The sequence below is a fragment of the Nicotiana tabacum genome, chromosome 6, assembly GCF_000715075.1.
Source record: "Nicotiana tabacum cultivar K326 chromosome 6, ASM71507v2, whole genome shotgun sequence".
Taxonomy (NCBI): domain Eukaryota; kingdom Viridiplantae; phylum Streptophyta; class Magnoliopsida; order Solanales; family Solanaceae; genus Nicotiana; species Nicotiana tabacum.
The window spans coordinates 27,037,608-27,058,353 of NC_134085.1; the positions used below are offsets into that span (position 1 = coordinate 27,037,608).

A 20,746-nucleotide genomic window follows, 5' to 3' on the forward strand; every position below is an offset into this window, starting at 1 on the left:
GTTTTATTTTTAAGGTGGCCGACCCAATAATGTTAATTTGTGTTTACCTTTGCATCTAATATATATATATAATATCATATCATAATATACTAATAGTAGGAACACTTTAAGTTGAAAGTTAATTTATAAATTTACCCATCACAAGTTGAGTGACATTTTTGCCCTTTATCAAACTATATAGTACTAACAAGATTGGTGTACAAAGAGGTAAATATACATCGTAATAAAGATAAATAAATTTCAATAAATTTGTAAATACAATAAATTAGTCGAATGGTAAATGGATGATACAATATGACACTTAGGCTTCTCCTTATTGTTTTTATGGCGTTAAATCTTAATTATGACTATTTAGGACCACAAGAGTCGATTAATTAAGCCCTTGAACTATAATTACTTGTACGTTTTATCTGATCCTTCCTGGAAGTCCAAAGTTGTGGTCCTTTAGTATAATCAGTATCTTATTTCCTTTCATCTTCCAACACTTATTGTGATATCTCTTGAAATGCTATATGTATAATTTAACGCTCAAAAAGGTTCTTATCTTAAAAAGTTATTATCCGACCTTTGCATTATTTCATTCGAATCATGGAGAATTTAAAGAGTTTCAATTTATTTAGTCATTAAAATAAAAGAATCAGGCTTTAGCAGAATTCTCCTTTCATGGAGAATTTCTTTTGCTTCAGAAGAATCAATGCTTTTTAATAAAAAAGACTAAATGTGGACCACCATGCGGGCCGTGTGTGACAATGCAGAAATAATTTTGTCATAATTATTTCTTCAATTTTGGACCACTAAAAATATATTAGTTAGGATTTTTGTGGAGTATCTTGATCTAAAAGTGTTATACTTTGTTAGAGAATAGAATACACTATTATTTTGAAGCTTTTGTGAACAAGATTCATTTACTTTCTTTTCCCTAAGACCTTTCTTTATTGTATCACTTTAATGATTAGTGTTATTATTCTAGTTGTCATGATTAGCTAGTTTTATTTTTAAGGTGGCCGACCCAATAATGTTAATTTGTGTTTACCTTTGCATCTAATATATATATATAATATCATATCATAATATACTAATAGTAGGAACACTTTAAGTTGAAAGTTAATTTATAAATTTACCCATCACAAGTTGAGTGACATTTTTGCCCTTTATCAAACTATATAGTACTTAACAAGATTGGTGTACAAAGAGGTAAATATACATTGTAATAAAGATAAATAAATTTCAATAAATTTGTCAATACAATAAATTAGTCGAATGGTAAATGGTTGATACAATATGACACTTAGGCTTCTCCTTATTGTTTTTATGGCGTTAAATCTTAATTGTGACTATTTAGGACCACAAGAGTCGATTAATTAAGCCCTTGAACTATAATTACTTGTATGTTTTATCTGATCCTTCCTGGAAGTCCAAAGTTGTGCTCCTTTAGTATATTCAGTATCTTATTTCCTTTCATCTTCCAACACTTATCGTGATATCTCTTGAAATGCTATATGTATAATTTAACGCTCAAAAAGGTTCTTATCTTAAAAAGTTATTATCCGACCTTTGCATTATTTCATTGGAAACATGGAGAATTTAAAGAGTTGCAATTTATTTAGCCATTAAAATAAAAGAGTCAGGCTTTAGCAGAATTCTCCTTTCATGGAGAATTTCTTTTGCTTCAGAAGAATCAATGCTTTTTAATAAAAAAGACTAAATGTGGACCACCATGCGGGCCGTGTGTGACAATGCAGAAATAATTTTGTCATAATTATTTCTTCAATTTTGGACCACTAAAAATATATTAGTTAGGATTTTTGTGGAGTATCTTGATCTAAAAGTGTTATACTTTGTTAGAGAATAGAATACACTATTATTTTGAAGCTTTTGTGAACAAGATTCATTTACTTTCTTTTCCGTAAGACCTTTCTTTATTGTATCACTTTAATGATTAGTGTTATTATTCTAGTTGTCATGATTAGCTAGTTTTATTTTTAAGGTGGCCGACCCAATAATGTTAATTTGTGTTTACCTTTGCATCTAATATATATATATAATATCATATCATAATATACTAATAGTAGGAACACTTTAAGTTGAAAGTTAATTTATAAATTTACCCATCACAAGTTGAGTGACATTTTTGCCCTTTATCAAACTATATAGTACTAACAAGATTGGTGTACAAAGAGGTAAATATACATCGTAATAAAGATAAATAAATTTCAATAAATTTGTAAATACAATAAATTAGTCGAATGGTAAATGGATGATACAATATGACACTTAGGCTTCTCCTTATTGTTTTTATGGCGTTAAATCTTAATTATGACTATTTAGGACCACAAGAGTCGATTAATTAAGCCCTTGAACTATAATTACTTGTACGTTTTATCTGATCCTTCCTGGAAGTCCAAAGTTGTGGTCCTTTAGTATAATCAGTATCTTATTTCCTTTCATCTTCCAACACTTATTGTGATATCTCTTGAAATGCTATATGTATAATTTAACGCTCAAAAAGGTTCTTATCTTAAAAAGTTATTATCCGACCTTTGCATTATTTCATTCGAATCATGGAGAATTTAAAGAGTTTCAATTTATTTAGTCATTAAAATAAAAGAATCAGGCTTTAGCAGATTTCTCCTTTCATGTGGTGATAAAGCAGCACGAGGATACTCTTGATTGCCGATAATACTCTGACTTCTTGACAGGGTAATCCCGATATACAAAGTAATAGTATTAATTTTTAATGTAATGTCTTTATATTTGTTTGTAGTGTCGATTATCATCATTTTGGGACAAGAAAAACATGGTGTATATGATATTCCAGGTTATGCTGCCATTGACTTTGGAAAAATTATTCTTTTTCAGGTCTACAACAATGATATCTTATCAGTTTATGGAGAGGAGCGAGTTTAGATGTGCTTTAGGAGAAAATATTATTATTTCCTAATATTTTGTTTATTAGAACTTGATATTTTGTAAAGATGTTCATCCCGGAGAATTCGCCATAAATTTCCCGAAAACTATATCATGAAAGTTTTTGGTCAATTTTAATTTTGCTCTTGATACTTCATGTTAATTAGAGGATATCTATTTTGAATTATTATTTACTGATTTATGTTCTATTAATCTCTGAGTTTTAATTTTTAAGAGATCGTAACGTTATAACTGGCAATTGATTTCTTATGGGTCCACCTGCCCTTTTGCATGAAAGACTTCTTGCAGATTAATTAAGATGCATAGCTACATCGGACCAATATGTGTTTTGGAGGTCCGAAGTGGATTTAGGCTAGAATTGGCGAAATTGGAATTTTGGCGTTTTTCGGTTGATATGTGGAATTTTGATATAGGGGTCGGAATGGAATTCTGGAAATGGCAGTAGGTCCGTTGTGTCATTTGGGATATGTGTGCAAAATTTCAGATCATTCGTACGTGGTTTGATAGACTTTTCGATCAAAAGCGGAATTTAGAAATTTTTGGAATTCTTAGGCTTGAATTCGATGCAAATTTGATGTTTTGATGTTGTTTTGAGCGTTCGAAGGTTGAAACAAGTTTTAATGATGTTATGGGATATGCTGACATATTTGGTTGAGATCCCGAGGGCCTCAGATGAGTTTCGGGTGATTAAACGGACCATTTCAAGTTGTGAGAAATTGCAGAAATCTGTTGTTGAGTGTTGCAGACTGTTGGCCTTCGCGTTCGCGAGTGGGCCCTCGCGTTTGCGAAGGGTTGAGATGTGAGGTTGGAGATTTGGCCTTCGCGTTCACGAAGGGCTGGGTCTTTGGGTATCGCGTTCGCGATGGTTTGAGTTGCGGAGCCATCACGTTCGCGAGGGAGCAGTCGCGTTCGCGTAAGAGGAATTTGTGGTCAACGCCAGGTTGTGCTTCGCGAACGCGAGGCTTTGACCGCGTTCGCGAAGAAGGATTTGAATGCCTGGGCAGAATGTTTAAATAGCCATTGTCCTCGATTTTGGGTCTAACTTTCACCATTTTTGAGCGATTTTGGAGCTTTTTGAGAAGAATTGAAGAGGGAATCAAAGGGAAAAACTTGGAGGTAAGATTTATGGACTTAATACTCAGTCCTAATACTCAGTACTTGGTGATTTTTCCTAGTAAGGTTTTAATAAGGCACATTATCTTTTAATAAACATCCAAGGGGGAGTGTTATAAATATATTATATTATGGATGTTCATTTAGTATTCCGTTGTAAATAAGTTTTCTGAAGAATCTTATCCATATGGGACTCCGCCGTAAATATGTTTATTTATTTAGTACTCTATTGGAAATAAGCTTCCTGAAGAAGCTTATCCTTTCAGTACCCGGTTATGGATAATTATTAACCCCGGTAGAAGATTATTCATACCGGGTATAATAAGCTTATCCTTTCGATACTCCGTTATGGATAAACATTATTTCCGGTAGAAGATTATCCATACCGGGTATAATAAGCTTATCTTTTCAGTACTCCGTTATAGATAAACATTGCTGTCACGACCCTGGTTCACCAATTGTGAACCTGTCATGACGACACCCAGTCTTCGCGACTAGGTAAGCCTAACACATTGCGGAATTTAACAGTTCGAAATAAAAACAGTAAACAAACACTAAATAGAAAAGGAAGTGTATAATGATGCCACTTGACACATACACTGAATACACAACTCCTGAAAGTAACATCCCAAAACCCGGAATCCCACGAGCAACACAGGTTACAAGAAGTCTAACACTGCTCTAGACACCAGAATTTGTCTAATACAAAGAGAGGAATCGAAATAACAGCTAACAACTAGGGATGGAATGAGAAGGAGACTTTGCGGATCTGCGGACGTAGCAGATGTATACCTCAAGTCTCCAATAATGCTCCCTGACAGCTACTGGCGGTATGCCTGCTCAGATGTACCTGGATCCGCACAACAAAAGTGTGTAGAAGAGTAGCATGAGTACACCACAGCGGTACTCAGTAAGTGCCAAGCCTAACCTCAGTGGGGTAGTGACGAGGAAGGTCGAGGCCCTACTGAGATAAACATAAGAATAAATATGAAATGAATAGACAAAAGGAAATACAGTAAATCTCGAGTATCTAGCAAAAACAATAAGTAAACGGAACAGGCTACAAATACAAATCTACAAATACAAGAACGATCACTACAGGCTATTTATCATCGGGGATCTCCTGGTATCCCGAGGATCTCCTGGTATCCTCTTCATATATACAAGGGATCTCCAAGTATCCCGAGGATCTCCTAGTATCCTCCAGTACATCACGAGGGATCTCCAAGTATCCCGAGGATCTCCTAGTATCCTCCAATTAATCAATCCTGTGCCGGGGATCTCTTAGTATCCCGCACTTCCAAATCTCGGAACAAAATAAGAACGAGGGAAACTCCCGGGAAGCCGTCCCGTAGACCCAATCGTAAACACATCACAACAAATCAATAATTAACAGAAAGAAGCTAAGTGCGGACAACAAGAAAAAAAATCTAGAGTCTAACATGCTTCACAAAGGCAGACATTGCAATTTAGTCAAATAGAGCAAATAAGTTACTAACATGTTCTCCCTAAGCTGAAACAAGTGAAATTTGCCTTTTTAATAGTTAAATACGTGAAGAAACACAGTCTAAATAAGTCAAGTAAGGTGAATTTTAAATAATTAGCACAAGTACACGCCCGTCACCTCGCGGACAAGGCATTTTAACAACAGCAAAGACATCCTAATGGGAGAGGTCCCCCACACAAAGTTAGACAAGCCACTTACCTCGAACCGGTACAAAAATCGCTAAGAAACAATGCCCTTGCCACGAGTATCCGACTCCGAGTGGCCCAAATCTATTCAAACCAATTACATATTGTAAATAACATCGCAAGTAACTAGTTCCACTATTAAAATTAAAGCTAAGGCGCGAAAATAGGTAAATTGACCAAAATGCCCCTCAGGCCAACGTCTAGAAATCGAATAAAATTTACATTTCCAGAAACCTCGTACTCTCACGAGTCAAAACATACCAAATTTATCCAATTCAGACACCATTTGGTCCTTCAAATCTTCATTTTATATTTTTGAAAGATTCCACAATTTTCTTCCCAAATTCCATCTCAAATCACTAATTAAATGATTAATTTAATGGTATATTCATGTATTCTAACCAAATCTGAGTTAGAATCGCTTACCCCGATGAATTTCTTGAAAAACCTTCGAGAAAACGCCAAAATCTGAGCTCTATAGGTCAAAATATCAAATAAAACCCAAAACCTCGTATTTATAGAGTACCTCTCGGATTCCGACAGTGCTGACCGCACAAAAATGACCGCGGTCCGCGCCCAGGGAGTGCTGACCGCACAAAAATGGTCGCGGCCGCGCAACAATTTGACTGCAGTGACAGGCTTCACTATTTTGGCCATAACATTCCCTACAGATGTCCAAATGCCTATTATAATATGTTTTTGAAAACTGAATTCAAAGCTCTACAATTTTCGTTTTTGAATCACCTCAAAATTCCGTGTTGATCAAAAGATATGAGCTTCCGAAGTAGAACCAACAGTCTGCAGATCTTCCCGGGCGCGGCCGCGCGCCTAGCGCGAAAAGGAGCGCGGTCCGCATCTCCACTGCTGCCCCCCGGACCTCAACCAAAAGCACCAACGCATCCTAAAACATTATGCAAACTTGTTTCAATCATCAAAACACCTCGACTAACACTAAAATCATCGAATTACATCAACTTCAAGCCTAAGTTCTTTTAGAAACTTCAAAATACACATTCGATCAAAAACCCGATCAAAACATGTCCGAATGACTTGAAATTTTGCATGCATATCCTAAATCATCTAACGAAGCTGCAGCAACTTCCAGAATTCCGTTCCGACCCTTGGATCAAAATTTAACCTATCAACCGAAATTTGTCAAAATACTAACTTTCGGCATTTCTAGCCTAAATGAGCTATGGACTTCCAAAATATATTCCGAACACGCTCCTAATCCCGAAATCACCTAACGGAGCTAACGGAACCATCAGATTTCCATTCCAAGGCCATCTTCACACTGTTCCGATTACGGACCATTTTTCAACACTTAAGCTCTTATTAAGGGACTAAGTGTCCCAAAACACTCCGAATCCCAACACCGAACGTCCCGGCAAACCAGAATAGCAGAAATGAACTTAGGGGAAACAGTTAATGGGGAAACGAGGCATAAATTCCAAAGACGACCGGCTGGGTCGTCACATCCTCATACACTTAAACATTCGTTCGTCCTCGAACGAGCATAGAGAACATACCTGAAGTAGCAAAAAGATGAGGATATCGGCTGCGCATATCCCGCTCGGTCTCCCAACTCTCCTCCTTGGCTGGCTGACCCCGCCACTGAACCTTTACTGAAGCTATATCCTTTGACCTGAGCTTTCGGACTTACCTGTCTAATATTCCCACTGGCTCCTCAACATAGGACAAGTCATTGTCCAGCTGGACTGAAGTGAACTCCAACACGTGAGACAGGTCACCGTGATACCTCAGAAGCATCGAGACATGGAATATCGGATGAACCCCGGCCAAACTGGGAGGTAAGGCAAGCTCATAAGCAACCTTTCCAATCTGCTTCAAAATCTCAAATGGACCAATGAACCTCGGGCTCAACTTCCCTTTATTTCCAAACCTCATGACGCCTTTCATAGGCGAGACTCGAAGCAAAACCCGCTCACCAACCATAAAGGAAACATCACGAACCTTCCGGTCCACGTAACTCTTCTGTCTGGACTGGGCCATACGGAGTCTATCCTGAATCACCTTAACCTTCTCGACCGCATCCTGAACCAAATCAATGCCCAATAACCTGGCCTCACCCGGCTCGAACCAACCCACCGGGGATATGCATCTCCTACCATATAGGGCCTCATACGACGCCATCTGAATACTGGACTGATAACTGTTGTTGTACGCAAACTCAGCCAATGGCAAGAACTGATCCCAAAATCCTCTAAACTCAATCACGCACGCACAGAGCATATCCTCAAGAATATGAATAGTGCGCTCGGACTGTCCGTCCGTCTGAGGGTGAAAAGTTGTACTCATAGTCACCCGGGTACCCAACTCGTGATGGACGACCCTCCAGAACCGTGATGTAAACACTGAACCCCTGTCTGAGATGATAGAAACTGGAATGCTGTGCAGACGGACAATCTCCCTGATATAAATCCATGCTAACCGTTCCGCTGAGTAAGAAGTACACACTGGAATGAAATGAGCGGACTTGGTCAGCCGATCCATAACAACCCAAATAGAATCAAACTTTCTCGTCGTCAGAGGGAGACCAGTCACAAAATCCATAGTGATCTTCTCCCATTTCCACTCCGGAATCTCCATCTGCTGGAGTAACCCTCCCGGCCTCTGGTGCTCAGCCTTTAGCTGCTGACAGTTGAGGAATCTAGCTACAAACTCTACTATATCCTTCGTCATCTACCTCCACCAGTAATGCTGCCTCAGATCATGATACATCTTCGTGGCACCCGGATGGATGGAGTACCGTGAGCTATGGGCCTCGATCAATATCAACTCCCGAATATCATCCACATTGGGTACACAGATACGACCCTGCATCCTCAATACCTCGTCATCTCCAATAGTCACATTCCTAGCATCACCATGCTGAACTGTGTCCCTGAGGACAAGCAAATGAGGGTCATCATACTGCCGCTCCTTGATACGATCAAACAATGAAGACCAAGAAACCACACAGGCTAGAACCCGACTGGGCTCCGAAAGGTCCAATCTCATGAACTGACTGGCTAAAGCCTGAACATCCATCACCATGGGCCTCTCTGAAGCTGGTAAATATGCCAAACTCCCCAAACTCTCCGCCCGACGACTCAAGGCATCAGCTACCACATTGTCCTTGCCCGGGTGATATAGAATAGTGATATCATAATCCTTCAGTAGCTCCAACCATCTCCTCTGGAGCAAGTTCAGATCCTTCTGCTTGAACAAGTGTTGTAAACTCCGATGATCCGTGTAAATCTCACAAGGCACGCCGTACAAATAATGTCGCCAGATCTTCAAGGCATGAATAATAGCAGCTAACTCAAGGTCATGGACAGGATAGTTCTTTTCATGTACCTTTAACTGTCTGGACGCGTAGGCAATCGCCCTACCGTCCTGCATCAACACTGCTCCCAGTCCAACTCGTGAGGCATCACAATAAACCGTATAGGACCCCGAACCAGTAGGCAAAATCAGAATAGGGGCTGAAGTCAAAGCCGTCTTGAGCTTTTGGAAGTTCGCCTCACACTCGTCTGACCACTGAAAAGGAGCACCCTTCTGGGTTAATCTAGTCATAGGGGCTGCAATCGATGAGAACCCCTCCACAAAATAACGGTAATACCCCGCCAGGCCAAGGAAACTACGGATCTCAGTAGCTGAGGAGGGCCTGGGCCAACTCTGCGCGGCCTCCACCTTCTTTTGCTTCAGAAGAATCAATGCTTTTTAATAAAAAGACGAAATGTGGACCACCATGCGGGCCGTGTGTGACAATGCGAAATAATTTTGTCATAATTATTTCTTCAATCTTGGACCACTAAAAACATATTGGTTAGGATTTTTGTGGAGTATATTGATCTGTTATACTTTGTTAGAGCATAGAATACACTATTATTTTGAAGCTTTTGTGAACAAGATTCATTTACTTTCTTTCCGTAAGACTTTTCTTTATTGTATCACTTTAATGATTAGTGTTATTATTCTAGTTGTCATGATTAGCTAGTTTTATTTTTAAGGTGGCCGACCCAATAATGTTAATTTGTGTTTACCTTTGCATCTAATATATATATATAATATCATATCATAATATACTAATAGTAGGAACACTTTAAGTTGAAAGTTAATTTATAAATTTACCCATCACAAGTTGAGTGACATTTTTGCCCTTTATCAAACTATATAGTACTAACAAGATTGGTGTACAAAGAGGTAAATATACATCGTAATAAAGATAAATAAATTTCAATAAATTTGTAAATACAATAAATTAGTCGAATGGTAAATGGATGATACAATATGACACTTAGGCTTCTCCTTATTGTTTTTATGGCGTTAAATCTTAATTATGACTATTTAGGACCACAAGAGTCGATTAATTAAGCCCTTGAACTATAATTACTTGTACGTTTTATCTGATCCTTTGGAAGTCCAAAGTTGTGCTCCTTTAGTATATTCAGTATCTTATTTCCTTTCATCTTCCAACACTTATTGTGCTATCTCTTGAAATGCTATATGTATAATTTAACGCTCAAAAAGGTTCTTATCTTAAAAAGTTATTGTCCGACCTTTGCATTATTTCATTCGAAACATGGAGAATTTAAAGAGTTGCAATTTATTTAGTCATTAAAATAAAAGAGTCAGGCTTTAGCAGAATTCTCCTTTCATGTGGTGATAAAGCAGCACGAGGATACTCTTGATTGCCGATAATACTCTGACTTCTTGACAAGGTAATCCCGATATACAAAGTAATAGTATTAATTTTTAATGTAATGTCTTTATATTTGTTTGTAGTGTCGATTATCATCATTTTGGGACAAGAAAAACATGGTGTATATGATATTCCAGGTTATGCTGCCATTGACTTTGGAAAAATTATTCTTTTTCAGGTCTACAACAATGATATCTTATCAGTTTATGGAGAGGAGCGAGTTTAGATGTGCTTTAGGAGAAAATATTATTATTTCCTAATATTTTGTTTATTAGAACTTGATATTTTGTAAAGATGTTCATCCCGGAGAATTCGCCATAAATTTCCCGAAAACTATATCATGAAAGTTTTTGGTCAATTTTAATTTTGCTCTTGATACTTCATGTTAATTAGAGGATATCTATTTTGAATTATTATTTACTGATTTATGTTCTATTAATCTCTCAGTTTTAATTTTTAAGAGACCGTAACGTTATAACTGGCAATTGATTTCTTATGGGTCCACCTGCCCTTTTGCATGAAAGACTTCTTGTAGATTCATTAAGATGCATAGCTACATGTACCTCGCGCCAACATACGTGTACGGGGAAGCACCATTAAAAGTGAACCTTTATTGTTTCCTTTTCTCTTCAAACCGATTAGAAGGAAGGCGCTGTGATCGAGCAAGCCCCGCGAGAGCGGGCGCTAGCTTCCTAAGCAAGATTTTCTATGAGGTAGAGAAAACTCTTTTTTTGATATTTACTTAAAACTATACTCAACCACCTATCTATTCGTTTTTAAGTTTGAAACTTGATGTTACGATCCAAACTCTCCCTCTGTGAATTATCGTGACGGCACCTAGTCTCTACCATTAGGTAAGTGTAACATTTGCGGAAAAGAAATAAAAAACATAAAAGTTAACAACTAACAGTAACAGATAATTTAAATAAGCATTTGACATGCCACTCGACATATACAATACTCAACTCTCGAAATATACACAACTCTCTCAAGACCCGGAGCATCTTAAGTCACAAGCTTTTACGAATTTCTAACTGTTCTATACATTAGTGTCTAAAGAAATAAGGGAAGAATCAACATAAGGAGATAGAGTGGGACTCCGAGGTGTGCGGACGTGGGCAAATGTACTTTGAAGTCTCCAAAAAAGAAGCAACCGTGAAACTAAACTCGAGGCTGGTAAGAGGTACCTGGATCTGCACACGAAAAACATGTGCAGAAGAGGCATGAGTATACCACAACGGTACCCAGTAAGTGCCAAGCCTAACCTTGGTCGAATATTGATGAGGTTAGGTCAGAGCCCTACTGGTATAAATATATAAAGTAAGACGGAACAAAAATATCGGAGTAAAATAAAGACCGAAATTTAAACGGAAGGAAATCACAAAAAAGATAACAGTGCAGTACAAAAGGTAATAACAGTGGATCTCTCGAGATACCGTCTCGTAGTCCCAAACATAAATATGCAGGGGGATCTCCCGGAATACAGTTCCACAATTCCAAAATAAATATGGAGGAGGATTTTCCGCGATGCCGTCCCGTAGTCCCAAAGTAAATGTGTAGGGGAATCTCCTGAAATACCGTTCTGTAGTCCCAAAATAAATATGCAACAAAGAATGAAATTAACAGTTACAGTAGAGATCCTGCAGTTTCAACTAAGTGCAAGTCAAGAGGAAGGCAGGAAAATTCACTAAACATGCTGCACAAAGTTCAGATAAGCATTTAAGATACATAGACATGCTATTCTAAGCTAAACAGTATAATTACACATGCTGATAGAACTCAAATAAGAAGAAACAAGTTATTACTCAGTAGAAAATTGGATTTTACAATAAATAGCCCGTGTACGCACTCGTCACCTCACGTACACGACGCTCACATATCAAAACAATACCAAATCCTAAGGGGATTTCCCTCACACAAGGTTAGGCAAACCGGTTGCCTCGAACCAAGCTCAATTACAAGATAACAATGCCTTTTCCACGAATATCCGACTCCGAATGGCCTGAATCTAGCCAAAATCAATTACATATCATAAATATAACTACAAAAAACCAATCTAGCTAATGAAATCAAAGCTAAAGGAAGAAAATGAAATATCGCCCTAAAAAGTCTTACCGGGCCCACGTCTCAAAATCGAGTAAAAGTCAAAAAATAAAAACACCCATTCACTCACGAGTTCACTCGTACACAAATTATCCAAATCCGATGTCAAAATCCCAATCAAAACCCAAAATCTTTATTGAAGAACTTCTTTCCATTTCCCCAAATTTTTCACCCCAAATGTGAAATTAAATGATACAATTAATGATAGATTAGTAAGATATAACCAAAATCAAGTGTAGAATCATTACCATATTGATATATATGAAAATCCCTCAAAATCTTGTCCAAATCCGAGTTCCCAAACTCAAGTTTTGATAATAATGGCCAAACCCTCATTTTTGAAATTTTATATTCTGCCCAGTTAATTCCTTCTTTGTGAACACGGAAGGACCCTCGCGTTTGCGAAGCACAAACTTACTTTGACCCAGAATCCCTTGATCGCGAACGCAATACACTGGTTGCAAACGCAAAGACCACTCAGCTCAACCCTACGCGAACGCGAGACAAACATCACGAGCGCGTAGGCAAAAATGCATGGGGTCCCAGCCGCTCAACTTTCTCTACGCGAATGTGATGCCCATCTCGTGTTCGCGGTGCACTGCCTAACAACCCTTTCGTGAATGTGGCTCTATCTTTGCGAACGCGAAGAACAACTTCAGCTGGCCTCGCAGATACCCTACGTGAATGCGAGACCTGTAACGACCCAGCCGGTCGTTTCATGAGTTACCGCTCTACTTCCCCCATTTCTGCTTCTTATTGCTTTGTTTATCGGTATTATGCATTACCGGGTTGGGTGACTCGGGTTCGGAGAGGTTTTGGTAAGGTTTGAGACACTTAGTCTCTTTTGAGGAAGCTTAAGTTGGAAAAGTCAATCGGATGTTGACTTATGTGTTAAAGGGCTCGGATGTGAGTTTCGGTGGTTCGTGTAGCTTCGGGAGGTGATTTGGGACTTATGAGCGTGACCAATATGTGTTTTGGAGGTCTGAAGTGGATTTAGGCTAGAATTGGCGAAATTGGAATTTTGGCGTTTTCCGGTTGATAGGTAAGATTTTGATATAGGGGTCGGAATGGAATTATGGAAATTGCAGTAGATCCGTTGTGTCATTTGGGATGTGTGTGCAAAATTTCAGGTCATTCGTACGTGGTTTGATAGGCTTTTCAATCAAAAGCAGAATTTAGAAGATTTTGGAATTCTTAGGCTTGAATTCGATGCGAATTTGGTGTTTTGATGTTGTTTTGAGCGTTCAAAGGTTGAAACAAGTTTTAAGTATGTTATGGGATATGTTGGCATGTTTGGTTGAGATCACTAGGGCCTCAGATGAGTTTCGGGTGATTAAACGGACCATTTCAAGTTGTGAGAAATTGCAGAAATCTGCTGTTGAGTGTTGTAGACTGTTGGCCTTCGCGTTCGCGAGTGGTCCCTCATATTTGCGAAGGGTTGAGATGTGAGGTTGTAGATTTGGCCTTCGCGTTCACGAAGGGCTGGGTCTTTGGGTATCGCGTTCGCGAGGTAACAGACGCGTTCGTGATGGTTTGAGTTGCGGAGCCATCGCGTTCGCGAGGGGGCAGTCGCGTTCGCGTAAGAGGAATTTGTGGTCAATGCCAGATTATGATTCGCGAACGCGAGGCTTTGACCGTGTTCGAAAAGAAGGATTTGAATGCCTGAGCAGAATGTTTAAATAGCCATTGTCCACAATTTTGGGTCTAACTTTCACCATTTTTGAGCAATTTTAGAGATTTTTGAGAAGAATTGAAGAGGGAATCAAAGGGAAATACTTGGAGGTAAGATTTATGGACTTAATACTCAGTCCTAATGTGAATTCTACATAATTAACCATGGAATTTAAGCTTAATATTGAAGAACTAGGGTTTGTAATTGGAGACCTAGAATTTTAGATTTGAGGGGTCGTTTGTGGTTGGATTTTGGTGATTTTAATATTAATGAACTCGGGGGTGATAAGAAGTGTATTTATGTAATTTTTATCGGAATTCGAGATGTGGGCTCGGAGGTCGGGTTTGGCCAATTTCGGGATTTGTCTTGTAATTTAATTTCTTTCGAGTGGGCTTTGTTCCCCTAGCATATTTTGATGGTTTTGCACTGATTTTCATTAGATTTAGAGCATTCAGAGGCCGATTCGAGAGGTAAAGGCATCGCGGGCTAGAGTTTGGACCGGATTGAGGTGAGTAATGTTTGTAAATGTTGTCCTGAGAGTATGAAACCCCAGATTTTACATTGTTGTGTTATATTGAGGTGACGCACAAGCTAGATGACGAGCGTGGGGTCGTGCACCATTGGGGATTGTGACTTAGTCCATCGCGAATGGCTGTTTTACCGCGTATTTGATTGAAAATTATTTACTATCATCATGTTTTGGTTAAATGCCATATTTGGGCCTCATACAAACTATTTGGACCCTTAGGGTATTTTTACTACTATTTCCTCACTATTTTGATTTTAATATATGTACTCAGTCATGCTATATTATACCATTTCATAACTCAACCATGTCTACTCTGCTTTAAACATTAAATGACTCTTTAAATGATATTTTGGGCCGAGCATCATGTTTTACTGTTGCCCGAGTGGCTTATGAGATTCTGGTTGAGTAAGGCCGAGGGCCTGTGTTGTGAGGATACTTTTGGGTCGGTCTGCATGCCGCAGCATGGATACACTGATTTATGATTATGAGGCCGAGGGCTTGAGATTGTACGCCACAAGGTGTCTTGATATGAGGCCGAAATCTTATTGATTAGCCACGAGATGGCTTGATATTGCACTTGGGCCGTAAGGGGCCCCTCTCGGAGTCTGTACACCCCCAATGAAAGCGGGTACCCATTGTGATATGAGATATAGCCTGAGGGGCTGGTTCCGTTGGTATTGTGCCCGAGGGGCAGTTGTTATGTGTTTATCTCTTCTAGTTGCCTGTCATTTACTTGTCTAACTGTTAAAAAGGTGTATTAAAGAAGCTTATTCTGAACTAAGGTGTTTTTTTATATAAGATTTCACTGTTTCTTTGCCTTTTATTGGTTTTTACACTGCTTCTCTATAGCATATTGTTGTGTTTTTACGTGATTTGTCCTCGCTCAGTCTTCATTTATTATTATTACTCACTGAATCGGAGTACTTACATTACTCCTTGCACCCCTATGTGCAGATACAGGAGCCTCGGGTTCCGCTAGCGAGTGCCGATTGCTTCCAGCTCAGGCGATTCAGAGTTCACTAGGTAGCTGCTCGGCATTCGCAGCCTAGTGCTTCTCCCCTATCTTATTTTACCTTGTTTTTGTTCTGTAATAGACTATGTAGACTCTTCCTACTTTTTTAATCGGTTATTAGATGCTCATGACTGGTGACACCCGATGTCGGGCTGTGTTTATTCCGCAAATTGTACTGTTCACTGTTTCTTTGGGATTTAATCATATTAATGACTTAAATTGTGTTATTTCAATTGTTTAAAATGAATTGGGCGTTGTTTCAGTTGGCCTTGTCTTCACCAGAGGCGCCATCACGACTAGGTGTGGGTTTAGGGTCATGACAAGTTGGTGTTAGAGTCAGGTTATGTAGGTCTCACGAGTCATGAGCAGGTTTAGTAGAGTCTCGCGGATCGGTATAGAGACATTTGTATTTATCCTCGAGAGGCTGGAGGACCTTTAGGAAAAACTTCATATTGTTGAAATTCTTGTCGTGCGAATCCGTTGATCTGAGTACTAAACTTCTGTTATTTTATTCTCTCATAGATGGTGAGGACACACGCTACTAGTCAGGATGGATGACCACCAGCTGTGGCCACTAGAGGCCGAGGATGTGGTGGTGGTCGTGGTAGGGGCAAGGGTGTAGCTCGCACAGAAGCTAGGGTAGCACCTGAAGATCCACCAGCCGCCCCAGTTCAGGTTCAGGTCCCAGTTGTAGACGCTCCAGCAGCACCAGCTGTGCCCATTGTGATTATGGGTCTTCAAGATGCCTTGGCTCAGATTCTATCAGTATGCACTGGCCTAGTTCAAGCGGTCTCAGTTACTACAGCCACAACTACTTCTCAGGCCGGGGGAGTCACTCAGACTCCCGCCGCTCGCACACCTATACTGGTGGTGCAGGGACTTCAGACACCGGGGGCACATCCAGCCTAGCCAGTTGCAGCTACTCATGAATATGTAGCTTCTGCCATGCCAGAGGACGAGCAACGCAGGTTGGAGAGGTTTGGTAGACTTCAGCCTCCGACTTTCAGTGGTGCAGGGGGCGAGGATACCCAGGGTTTCTTGGACAAGTGTCAGAGAATTCTTCACACACCGGGTATACTGGAGACTAGCGGGGTCGCATTCACTACTTTTTAGTTTTCTGGAGCCACCTTCACTTGGTGGGAGGCTTATGAGAGGCGTAGGCCTGTTGGTGCAGCACCCCTTACCTGGTAGCAGTTTTCTGTTCTCTTGTTGGAGAAGTATGCGCCACAGTCTTGCAGAGATGATCTGCGCGGGTCGTTCAAGTGGTTGTGTCAGGGAGAGATGACCGTGACACAGTATGAGATGAGGTTCTCAGAGTTAGCTCGTCATGCTATTTGGTTGGTTCCGATAGATAGAAAGAGGATTAGGAGGTTTGTTGATGGCCTCACTTATCAGCTTCGTATTCTCATGAGCAGGGAGAGGGTGTCTGGTGCAACTTTTGAGGAGTTTGTTGACATCGCTCGTCAGATCGAGTCGGTTCGTCGCCAGAAGCGAGATGAGAGGGAGGCCAAGAGTCCTTGAGGATCTGGTTGTTATGGTGGTGCTCCTTCGAGAAGTCAGTTTCAACACCCCAGAGGCCGTCCATTCAGGCATGCTCAGCCAGCTCGCCTAGTTTATCGTGGGGCATCATCAGGTCATGGTTCTTATAGTTCTCATCAAGGCCAGTCATCACTCAGTGCCCTTCAAGCTCAGAGTTTGTCCCGTGCTTCATTAGTTCAGGGCTCTTCTATGCCAGGTGCATCTGCTAGTCATTCTGGTGCTAGGGGTTCCCTTCAGTCCCTGTCTCCAGCACTCGGGAGTTGCTATGAGTGTGGAGAGATGGGTCATATGTGGAGGCAATGTCCTCGTCGTCTTGTAGGTTCATCTCAGCAGAGGAATTAGCCATCGACTCCAGTGCCGGTTACTGCACCACCCACCCAACTAGCTAGTGGTGTAGGTCAGTCAGCTAGGGGTCGCCCTAGAGGGGGAGGTCGATCAGGTGGCGGTCAGGCCCATTTCTATGCACTTCCAGCTAGACCCGATGCTATTGCATCAGATGCTGTGATCATAGGTATTATCTCAGTCTTCCACAGAGATGCTTCTGTATTATTTGATCCCGATTCCACTTATTCTTATGTGTCATCATACTTTGCTCGTTATTTGAATACGCCCCGTGAGTCTATCGTTTCACCTATTCATATATCTACTCTGGTGGGTAATACTGTTATTGTAGACCGTGTGTGGTAACTATTGGGGGTTTGGATACCCAAGTGAATCTTTTATTGTTATGCATGGTAGATTTCGATGTTATTTTGTGCATGGATTGGCTATCTCTGTGTCGTGCTATTCTGGACTATCATGCTAAGACAGTGACATTGGCTATACCAGGTGTGCCACGGATTAAGTGGTGAGGTTCGACTGATTATGTTCCCAGTAGGGTAATTTCATTCTTGAAGGCCCAACATATGGTTGGGAAGGGTTGTCTTTCGTATTTGTCCTTTGTGAGGGAAGTCGGTGCAGAGAATCCTAGTATTGATTCTATTCGCGAAGTGTTGGGTCTTTGAGTATCACATTCGCGAGGTAGCAGACACATTCATGATGGTTTGAGCTGCAGAGTCATCGTGTTCGCGAGGGGGCAGTCGCGTTCGCGTAAGAGGAATTTGTGGTCAATGTCAGGTTGTTCTTCGCGAACGTGAGGCTTTGACCGCGTTCGCGAAGAAGGATTCGAATGCCTGGGAAGAATGTTTAAATAGCCATTGTCCGCGATTTTGGGTTTCACTTTCACCATTTTTGAGCGATTTTGGAGCTTTTTGAGAAGAATTGAAGAGGGAATCAAAGGGAAACACTTGGAGGTAATATTTAGGGACTTAATACTCAATCATAATGTGATTTCTACCTAATTAATCATGAAATTTAATCCTAATATTGAAGAACTAGGGCTTGTAATTGGAGACGTAGAATTTGAGATTTGAGGGGTCGTTTGTGGTTGGAATTTGGTGCTTTTGATATGAATGAACTCGGGTGTGATAAGGAGTCTATTCATGTAATTTTTATCGGAATCCGAGATGTGGGCTCAGGGGTCGGGTTTGACCAATTTCAGGATTTTTGTTGTAATTTGATTTCTTTTGAGTGGGTTTTGTTCCCTTAGCATATTTTGATGGTTTTGCACTAATTTTGTATAGATTTGGAGCATTCAGAGGCTGATTCGAGAGACAAAGGCATCACGGTCTAGAGTTTGGACCGGATTGAGGTAAGTAATGATTGTAAATGTTATCCTGAGGGTATGAAACCCTAGATTTCACATCGTTGTGCTATATTGAGATGACACACATGCTAGATGACGAGCGTGAGGTCATGCACCGTTGGGGATTATGACTTAGTCCATCGCGAATGGCTGTTTTACTGCGTATTTTATTGAAAGTTCTTTGCTATCATCATGTTTTTGGTTGAATGCCATATTTGGGCCTCGTGCAAACTATTTGGACCCTTAGGGGATTTTTACTGCTATTTCCTCACTATTTTAATTTTAATATATGTACTCAGTCATGCTATATTATACCGTTTTCATAACTCAGCCATGTCTACTCTGTTTTAAACATTAAATGATACTTTAAATGATATTTTGGGCCGAGCATCATATTTTACTATTGTCCGAGTGGCTTTTGAGGATACTTTTGGGTTGTGAGGATACTTTTGGGTCGGGCTGCACGCCGCAGTAGGGATACACTGATTTATGATTTTGAGGCCGAGGGCCTGAGATTGTACGCCACAAGGTGGCTTGACATGAGGCCGAATGCCTATGAATATGCCACGAGATGGCTTGATATTGCGCTTGGGCCATAAGGGGCCCCCTCCCGGAGTCTGTACACCCCCAGTGAGCACAGGTACCATTGTGATATGAGATATAGCCCGAGGGGCTAGTTCTATTGGTATTGTGCCTGAGGGGCGGTTGTTATGTGTTTATCTCTTCTAGTTGCATGTCATTTACTTGTCTAACTGTTAAAAAGGTGTTTTAAAGAAGCTTATTCTGAACTAAGGTGTTTTTTCTATATAAGATTTCACTATCTCTTTGCCTTTTATTGGTTTTTACATTGCTTCTTTATAGTATATTGTTGTGTTTTTACGTGATTTCTTATCGCTCTGTGTTCATTTATTATTATTACTCACTAAGTCGGAGTACTCATATTACTCCCTGCACCCCTGTGTGCAGATACAGGAGCCTCGGGTCCCGCTAGCGAGTGTTGATTGCTTCCAGCTCAGGCGATTCGGAGTTCACTAGGTAGTTGCTCGGCGTTTGCAGCCCAGTGCTTCTCCCCTATCTTATTTTCCCTTGTTTTAGTTCTATAATAGACTATGTAGACTCTTCCTACTTTTTTAATCGGTTATTAGATGCTCATGACTGGTGACACCCCGATGTCGGGCTGTGTTTATTCTGCAAATTGTACTGTTTCTTTGGGATTTAATCATGTTAATGACTTAAATTGTGTTATTTCGAATGTTTAAAATGAATTGGGTGTTGTTTCGGCTGGCCTTGTCTTCACCAGAGGCACCATCACGACCGGGTCTGGGTTTAGGGTCGTGACAAGACCTCTCATGCGAACGCGAATAAGAAACGTCTGCAACAAAAATACCAGAAAATCTTCTATCTTCCAAAGTCCAAATATGATCTGTTAAGCATCCAAAACTCACCCGAGGTCTTTCGGGACCTCAACCAAGCATACCAACCAATCCCAAAATATCATAAAACTTACTCGATCCCTCAAATAACATCAAACAATGCTAAAATCACGAATCACCCTCCAATTCAAACTTAAAGAACTTGAAACTTCAAATTTCCACAACTGATGCCGAAACCTATCAAACCACATCCGAATGACCTCAAATTTTGCACACAAGTCATATACAACATTACGTTCCTCCGGAATCGGAATTCGACCCCGATATAAAAAAGTCCACTACCGGTCAAAATCTCCAAAAATTTGACTTTTGCCATTTCAAGCCTAAATAAGC

The 20,746-nt window shown here is 40.1% G+C and overlaps 2 long non-coding RNA genes across 2 annotated transcripts; both read left to right on the forward strand.

The window, feature by feature from the left end:
• Nucleotides 1-2,567: 2,567 nt before the first annotated feature.
• LOC107814318 (uncharacterized) lies at nucleotides 2,568-3,099 on the forward strand. The gene is made up of 2 exons (XR_001654522.2): nucleotides 2,568-2,700; nucleotides 2,860-3,099. It is a non-coding gene; the product is annotated as an uncharacterized LOC107814318 (long non-coding RNA).
• A 6,759-nt stretch (nucleotides 3,100-9,858) lies between these two features.
• On the forward strand, nucleotides 9,859-10,857 carry LOC107814319 (uncharacterized). Its single transcript, XR_001654523.2, has 2 exons — nucleotides 9,859-10,460; nucleotides 10,620-10,857. It is a non-coding gene; the product is annotated as an uncharacterized LOC107814319 (long non-coding RNA).
• The last annotated feature ends 9,889 nt before the right edge of the window (nucleotides 10,858-20,746 follow it).